General features: G+C 46.1%; 1 protein-coding gene across 3 annotated transcripts in view; it reads right to left on the reverse strand.

Moving 5' to 3' along the window:
- The window catches only part of LOC122563030 (monocarboxylate transporter 1-like), a 69183-nt gene that overhangs the window by 36566 nt on the left and 23299 nt on the right, over positions 1-9318 (reverse strand). Inside the window, exon 1 of one of the 3 annotated variants that reach the window (XM_043716350.1) lies at positions 480-626. The exons of 1 other annotated variant lie outside the window; for it this stretch is intronic. The gene's annotated coding sequence lies outside the window, so the exon portion shown is untranslated. Of the gene's footprint in view, positions 1-427; positions 445-479; positions 627-9318 lie in introns of those variants that run through there. One more of the 3 variants, XM_043716352.1, reaches the window with a different exon arrangement.

Consider the following 9318-nt stretch of genomic DNA (forward strand, 5'->3'; position numbering starts at 1 on the left):
CCCGTCCCCACCCCCTAACAAGTGCTAACTGCAGCTCCCATTCTCCCAAAATCCCCCCAATCCCTGTAGGAACTGGCCCCAGGATGGAGTGAATCTGCCAGTACACGTGGCCGCGCTAGAAGCGAGGGTCCAGCTCAGACTGTGACTGTCATAGCCCCAGAGAGGGGAGAGGGGGAGAGGGGGTCTCACCGAGTAGCCCCCGGGTCTGGGACAGCAGCTCAGCTGCCCCACAGCCAACAAAACCCACCACCAAGCTCTGGAGTCAAACCACACCGAAACAGAGACGCGGGAGGAAGCTGTTGAGGCTGAGTCATTGCCAACAGCAAACTGAGAGTCAGTGTCAGTTAGAGGGAGAATCGACAGGCCAGAGAGAGATTAAAGCAGAGAGGGAGAACTTAAAAACTTAAATGTAAAGTGAGACACAGACCGAGAGCCGGGAAGCCAGTTCCCATTTTCAGGATAAGATGGAGTTGACAAACCTCACTTCGCCTTGTGTTCAGAGAGTTGCTGAGCTGGCCCCATTCTGTGTATAACGCATTGTTCAAAAAACATGAAACTCGCACAGTTCCAGCCCCACTCCACCCCCTCTGTGTTCAAAGTGATTTCTGTAGTGATGTTGGCTGCCTGACACAGTCCACCCCCTTGTCACTCAGAGCTGATACACAGGAACTCCTCCAATATTACATACACACTCTCACACATACACACTGCCGCCCTCCTTGAGCCTACAAGTTGGGAGTCTCGGCTCCGCTCATGTTGCTAGCAACCCAGAAACCGCCAGTTCAAATCCCAGCCTGACACTTGCGTGTTTTTTTTTTAAAAAAAGGGTACAATCTAGAAATAAAACTAAGCTAAGGCATCAGGAAAGGTGACCAGCAGTTGTTGTTGTAGTTTCTGGATTAGTGGTGCTGGAAGAGCACAGCAGTTCAGGCAGCATCCAAGGGGCTTCGTTGTTGTTGTAGTGCCCAGAAAACACCAGCTGGTCCACTTTAGTTAAAAATCACACAACACCAGGTTTTAGTCCAACAGGTTTAATTGGAAGCACTAGCTTTCGGAGCGCTGCTGGGAACCACCTGATGAAGGATAGGCGCTCGGAAAGCTAGCGTGCTTTAATAAGAGAGCTGGCGTCACCAGCCCGAATCCTATGTGACTCCAGTCCCATACTCACCCCGGCTGCCTCTGAAGTCCCAGAGACTGGGCTCTCCGAATCTTTCTCATCCAAGGATTTCCCTCAGATTTCCCCCCCTCCCCCCACCCACACTCACTTCAGCCCAAACACCTTTTCAAAATTCACAGCATCATAGAAGTGTCTCTGTACAGAATGAGGCCATTTGGCCCCTATGCCTGCAGTAGCTCATTAAACAGACGTCATTACCTAGTGCAAATCTCTTGTGGTTTTCCTACACCCTCACACATCCTTTCCATCCAATGCCTCTCTTAAATGCCCACATTACATTGTCAGGCAGTGTATCCCAGACCTTCATTACTCACTGGGTGAAAATGGCTTTTCTCGCTTGACACTCGTTTCATTTGCAGATCACTTTAAATCCATGCCCTCTTGTTCTTGTCCCTCTTACACGTAGGAATAGCTTTTCTCTACCTGGTCTGTTCAGCCTCCTCATGATTTTGAAAACCTCTATCCTCTCTCCTCTCAGTGCCCTTCTCTCCAGCATCTTCAATCTATGCACATCCCTGGAACCATTTCTGCACTCTCTCTCCAATGTATTCCCATCCTTCCTATCATCTGAAGCTCACAACAAAACACAATACTCCAGCTGAGGTCTAACAAGAATTATTGGGATCTGTTGGAAATTGTAAATATTTTGCTGCTGTTCTTGCCACTAAAATGTAACATGTTTACCTACTTTTATTCAGAAAAATGTTCTTCCTTTTGAGTTCTCAAGGACAAACTATGTCACCCTGACCTTCACCCAGGCTGGGGCAAGGAGCCAGGTCCCAAGTAGACCTCAAGGGGATAGATCCCAATGTTTTTGGAAGCAATCCGATCCACACTGACCATTCGCCACCCCCCTCCCCGAATCACAATATGTATTTGTATATGCATGCTGTCATCTGGAGCCTGTGGAGAATATGGTGGAGACCCCTAATTTCTGTCCATCACACAGCTTACCAGGAATCTCACCTGCTCATACCCTGCACTGGAACACATTACAGTTATATCCTGCTGGACCAGATCATCGGAGTGTAGCAATCCTCTCAGAGTCAGTCTGTTGCCAATGGAAAAACAGATGTGGAGGTGCAGGTGTTGGACTGGGGTGGACAAAGTTAAAACTCACACACCACCAGGTTATAGTCCAACAGGTTTATTTGGAAGTTGCAATCTTTTGCTGTAAATTCTGTATCTTATGATCCCACTCCACAGCTACCTGATGAAGGAGCAGCGCTCCAAAAGCTAGTACTTCCAAATAAACCTGTTGGACTATAACCTGGTGCCGTGTGAGTTTAACTTAGAAAAACAGAGGCAGCATCCGTGCCTTCGATGTGCTTGGGTGGCTCAGTGGTTAGCACTGCTGTCTCACAGCACCAGGGACCCAGGTTCCACTCCACCCTGTCTTTGTGGAGTCTGGCCATTCTAAATTGCCCATAGTGTCCAGGGATATGTTGGTTGAGCGGATTTGCCATGGGGGTGATTGTGAGGACTTGAGATCAGTCAAAAAGTGTGTTGCTGGAAAAGCACAGCCAGTCAGGGAGCAGGCAAGTCTGATGAAGGGCTTACTCTCAAAACATCAACTCTCCGCTGCCTGACCAACTGTGCTTTTCCAGCACCACACTTTTTGACTCTGGATTTGCCATGGGGAATGCAGGGTTACAGGGATAGGGTAGTGGAGTGCACCTGGGTGGGATGCTCTTCGGAGGGTTGGTGTGGACTTGATTGGCTGAATGGCCTGCCTCCACAGTTAGGGATCTTATGATGTCCAACGACCTTCAGGCCAGTGAGGTAGCTCGAGCCAGGTGACCAGCAGAAAGCCCAAAGCTTCTCCGCTTTGAGGATGCTTGTAAATGGATGCCTAAACACTGGCTGTTGCAGCTGGTAAAAGATGAAGATGGCAATGCTTCCTGAGGCTGGTATAAACACTATTCACAATATACGTAAATGGTTTAGATCAGGGAACCAAATGCAATACCTCCATGTCTGTTGAAGACACAAAGCTTGGTTGGGAATGGGTGCAGTAAGGAAGGTGAGGAACTGTTTCAGTGTAATTCGGACGGGCTGAGGGAGTTGGTAAAAGCAAGTCACCTACAGTCTAATGTAGAGGTTATTCACTTTGGTAGCAAAAACAGGAAGTCAGATTATTATCCAAATGATAATCAACTGGGAAGTAGGAAGGCACAATGAGCTCTGGTTGTCCTTGTACACCAGTCACTGAAAGGAAGCATTGCAGGTGCAGCAGGCAAAATGGAACATTGGCCTTCATAGCAAGGAGGTTCAAGTACAGGAGCAGGGACATCTTGCTGTAATTGTACCAGACCTTGGTGGGACCACACCTGGAGTGTATTTGTGTAGTTTTGGTCCTATTATCTGAGGAAGGATATTCTGACAGGAGAGAGATTGCCACGAAGGTTTACCAGACTGATTCCTCAGATGGCAGGACTGATGTATGAAGACAAGCTGGATTGGTTAGGAGTATATCCAATGGTGTTTAGAAGAATGAAGGGGGTTCTCATAGAAACTTATAAAATCCTATCAGGACTAGACAGGTAAGTACAGGAAGGATGTTCCCAATAGTGGGGGAGTCCAGAACCAGGGGTAACATTCTAACATTACTGGGTAGGTCATCTAGGACTACAACAAAGCGGGCTTGAGGAGCCAGATGACCTACTCCTGTTCCTACTTCTTATGGTCTTCTGAAGATGAGGAGAAATGTCTTCACTCAGAGAGTAGGGGAGCCTGTGGAATTCACTGTCACAGAAAACGTTTGAGGCCAAAACGTTGAATGTTTTCAAGAAGGTGTTAGATATAGTTGCTAGGGCTAAAGAGATCAACGGTTATGGGTGACAGCAGGAGTACTGAGTTGGGTGATCAGCCATGATCACACTGAATAGTGGAGCAGACTTGAAGGGCCAAATGGCCAGCTCCTGCTTCTATTTTCTATGTTTTTATGAGCACCAATAGCGACAGCAGCTTGGCAACAGGAACCAATACAGAAAAGTCCAATACACAATTTGGCAGCTTTGTGTATGGGAGTGCCTGTCTTTCACAGCCATTGGTGAATAAGCACCAAGTGTAAACTGACTCCCCATCCCCAGGATAGCCAGAATCAATCATTCACTTGAGATCATCATCTCCCGCACACAAAAGAAGACCAACAAACCACAGAATAGCATCTCCTCCTGGGTACGTGCATGTTCAATGGTCAGATTTCAACAGTCAATCAGTTAGCAATCTCATTGCCTGCTGATACCCTGAGATCAATGATCTTAGTCGGGCAAAGATGAATGACTGGAGTTAAGGTACAAATCAGCCAAGATCTCATTGTCTTGGAGAGTGCAGTTGAGGGACTGAGTGACTCCCTCTAGTGTCTATCCACCATCTACGAAGCACAAGTCAGGAGTGTGATGGAATACCCTCCACTTGCCCAGATGGATACAGCTCCACTCAGAAAGTTCAACACAATACAAGGCAAAGCCTCCAACTTGATTGGCATCATATGCACTAACACTCACTCTCTTCACTACCAATGCAGCAGTGTGTATTATCTACAAGGTGCACTGTCATAATTCATCAAGGCTCCTTTGACAGCACCTTCCAAACCCACAACCTCTCCCATCTAGAATGGCAAGGGCAGCAGATACGTGAGAACACCACCACTTACACATTCCTCTCTGAGACCCACACCATCCCTGCTTTGGAAATACCATAGAATCCCTGCAGTGTGGAAGCAGGCTATTTGGCCCATTGAGTCCACAATAACCTCCAAAGAGCATCCCACCTAGACCTAATCCCTACCCAATCCCTGTAACCCTGCATTCCCCAAGGCAGATCCACCCGACCTACATATCCCTGGACACTATGGGTAATTTAGCACGGGCAAGCCACCCTAACCTGCACATCTTTGGACTGTGGGAGGAAACTGGAGCACCCGGAGGAAACCCACGCAGACACAGGGAGAATGTGTAAACTCCACATAGACGGTCACCCGAGGGTGGGATCGAATCCGGGACCCTGACTCTGTGAGGCAGCAGTGCTAACCAGTGAGCCACCGTGCCAGCCTTATCACCAATCTTTTCACTATCGCTGAGACAAAATCCTGCAGCTCCCTCCCCTACAGTGATGTCGATGTCCCTACATCCCAAATGCTTCAACGGTTTGAGGAGGCAACTCACTACCACCTTCTCCAATTAGGGATGGGCAATGTTCCAGCCAGTGGCACCCACATCCCATGAACAGATAAAAAGGATATACCCAAGAAGTCTCTCAATTGGTCTCTTCTCCACTGTGTTACCCCCCCCCCCCCGCCCCCACCGGACTGTCCACATTCGCAGTCGGAAGGCAATTGGAGAAGGGATAAAAAAGACAGCAGGTCCCAGCAGAAGTATGTTGGGAAGGAGACCACATTCCCAGTCTCCAGCAAAATTCAGAATAACAGTGCTATGCCTCAATATGGTAATGTGCTAGAAATCAAGCCCTGCTATTCCTAGCATTTTTACACAAGATTTTTAAAAATTATGCAAATTCCTCAATATAGATCCATGTTGACAGAAAACATGGATCAGATTTCTGTATTTAACAAGAATTAATATTAATTACAAGTAAACAGATTCTAAATATAGATTAACAATTATAAACTGACAGTATATAACTCTACTAGTTAAAGCTCTAACTCCCTTATAAGCTTCCCCTGTACACTCCCACACATGCACTCTCACACACGCACACTCTCTCTCTCACACACTTGCAAATACACAGATACACACATGACAACAACATGGGTACTACGGGCAGAGAGAAAGACTGGAAAGGTAGTTCAATGGTCCTTGTGTACAGGGTTTGCTGAGATGATTGTTTTGTTTATTGATTTTACTTTTCCAGATACTTTTGTGTGTTTTCAGGAGATTCAGGGTGAACCATTCACACTTATACGGTCTTTGTCTTATTAATTAAAAGTACAGCAACTGATGAGGGGAAGTACATTGCATAGCTCCAGGTATGAGACATTTTCTACTGCAGAGAAAAGAGACCACACTTGTCTTTGCAGAGATGTGATTTCTTGTACTGTACATCCACAGCCCAGCTCTTCCTCTAAATGGGAGCTAATCACATTGTTGCTGGTAGGCAGAATGCCTTTTCCGTCAGTAACTGGTCACTAGGCCACAGACCAATCAGCTACACGTTGCTATCCAAAGCTCCATGCCGACACAGCCCTTGGGTATAGCTCATCTGCAAACTAAGTTTCCATTACTGCTTGAGTAAGTAGCTCTGTAAACAGCGCTTCTAATGAGTGTCAGATTATTTGCTTTGAAAAAGTGCAACAATCCATCCAGTCTAGGTTTATAAAACATTTCTTTTCTTATTTCATCTACAACTAAAAATACAAAACCATTTTGTTAAAAATGTCGTGCGAGAGGTTCGTCATGAGGTGAGATTAGACAAATTATTCTCCAGAATTTAGAAGGTTAAGGATTGATCTAATTGAGTCTTCAGGATATTAACAGGGAAAGACAGGATTGATAAAGATAAATGATTTCCACTGGTTGACGATTCCAGAACCAGGGGACATAGTCTAAGAATTAGGACCAGGCCATTCAGGTGATATTAGAGCCGATTAAATCAACATTTTGGGCAAAAGCCATTCATCAGTAATGAGGCAGGGAGGCTCCAGGGTGGAAAGATAAATTGGAGGGGGTGGGGCTGGGGAGAAGGTAGCCAGGAGTATAATAGTTGGATGGAGGTGGGGGTGAAGGTGATAGGTCAGAGAGGAGGGTGGAGTGGATAAGTTGGAAGGACGATTGACAGGTCCGACAGGTCATGAGGACGGTGCTGAACTGGAAGGTTGGAACTGGAGTAAGGTGGGGGGAGGGGAAATGAGAAAACTGGTGAAGTCCATATTGGTGCCTTGGGGTTGAAGTGAGATGTTAGAAAGCACTTCTACACTCAAAACGTAGTGGAGGTTTCAAATAGTCTTCCTCAAAAGATGGGCAATCCTAATTATAGGAGTTGGGAGGTCATGTTGCAGCTGTACAGGACATTGGTTCGGCCACTGATGGAATATTGTGTGCAATTCTGGTCTCCCTCCTATCGGAATGATATTGTGAGACTTGGAAGAGTTCAGAAAAGATTTACAAGGATGTTGCCAGGGTTGCAGGTTTGAGCTATAGGGAGAGGCTGAATAGGCTGGCGGCTGTTTTCCCTGGTGCATTGGAGGCTGAGGGGGTGACCTTATAGAGGTTTATAAAATCATGATGGGCATAGATGGTTGAAAAGTATGGTGCTGGAAAAGCACAGGTGGTCAGGCAGCATCCGAGGAGCAGGAGAATCAACACTTTAGGCATAAGCCCATCATCAGAAATATCATGGATAGGGGCATGGAAAGGGTAAATAGATAGGATCTTTCCCTGGCGTGAGGGAGTCCAGAACTAGAGGGCATAGGTTGAGGGTAAGCCAGGAAAGATTTGAAAGGGACCTAAGGGGGCAACTTTTTCACGCAGAGGGTATGGAATGAGCTGCCAGAAGAAGTGGTGGAGGTTAGAACAATTACAACATCTAAAAGGCATCTGGATGGTATATGAATCAGAAGGGTTTAGAGGAATATGGGCCAAATGCTTGTAAATAGGACTAGATTAATCTAGGATATCTGGTCGGCAAGGATGAGTTGGACCAAAGGGTCTGTTTCTGTGCTTTACATCTCTATGATGCTATAACTCTATAATTGTTAAACTTACATTTGAGAGAGTCAACTTTGTATTAACTGGGAGCCCAAGGCAGGCCTGTGGGGTTAGGGTACAGGTCAGCCATCATACTGAATTGCAGAGCAGACCGAAAGGGCTGAATGGTCTACTCCTGTTCCTATAAAGACTACCTCCTGGTTTTTGCCATTCTGCAAAGGGCTGACTCTACAAAGGGCCTTCAATCAAAGGGGTTTAGAGGGATATGGACCAAATGCTGGCAAATGGGACTAGATTAGGTTATGATATCTGGTAGGCATGGACGAGTTGGACTGAAGGGTCTGTACATCTCTATGACCGTATGACATCCTCTGCTGATTCACAAGTGAGCAATATGTGCACAGCAAGATCCCACAAACAGCACTGTATTTTGAGATGCACGATCAATTACTCTGATTTTGGTTGCAAGCCTGGTCAGGCAAACTGCCCGCTCTTTGAGAATAATGGCCATTGATGCTTTATTTCCAGCTGAGAGAGCACAAAGGGCCTGATCGTGAAAGGAGGTGCCTTTGACAGTGTTGCTGACTCTCGGTGCTGCTCTGGGAAGGATAGCCCAGATTTTTGCTTCAACTCCAGTCTCTGGTGTGGAGGTGCAACCATGTGACTCAGAGGAGCTGGGTGTGGATGGGGTGCCCCTTTAAGGTAATGATGTGATGCAGTGCAATCCTCTCTGAATTACTCTGCAGTAAACATTACAATCACTTGGGTTTGCAAGTGATACCTGTCAAAGAGTTTCAAAACAGAAAACAAACAATGACGTTGATGAGCTGGCCTGTTTGACTAGCTGCTCATAAGAGTGAAAACTTTCTGCTTCAAGATCCCTTCAGCACAAAGGAAGTTGAAAACCATACAACCGAGGTCTCAGTGGGTTGGACCAGTGGAGAGGTCTTTTTATTGGCTCCCCAGCTACACACCCTTTCAAAAATGACACAAATACATGTTCACAAATGCGCACAGTGGAGCAGTTAATGCACGCCCTGCGGTTTCCGTCCACAGTAAAGACTGTGCTGTGTAGATTGGAACAGCATTAAACTGGTGAAGGCAAAAATAGACATTTTAACTCTCGCTTCACTGGCACAGACGGTTTCTTTTCCGCTGTTGCACATCAAAAATGTGATAAATAAGAAAAAAATACAGTTGGAGTAATTTATATTCTGTGCGGCTGTAACATGTGTATCCTGTACTCTTCTGTTCCCCTGAAACACTTGTATTTATAAAGCACCTGAGAGAAATTTCACTGTACCTTGGTACACGTGGCAATAATGAATTGAATTATCAATGCATTGCCTGATTTATATGTTGCTGGATGGCTTTTTTCCCCCCTGTTTGTCTCTCTTATACTATCGAAAAGAGATGAATTCAAGAAAAGATGCCACACTGTCTTTAAAGGATTGTTGCACCAGAAAAGTGAAC

This window comes from Chiloscyllium plagiosum, chromosome 26 (assembly GCF_004010195.1).
Source record: "Chiloscyllium plagiosum isolate BGI_BamShark_2017 chromosome 26, ASM401019v2, whole genome shotgun sequence".
NCBI classification, from domain to species: domain Eukaryota; kingdom Metazoa; phylum Chordata; class Chondrichthyes; order Orectolobiformes; family Hemiscylliidae; genus Chiloscyllium; species Chiloscyllium plagiosum.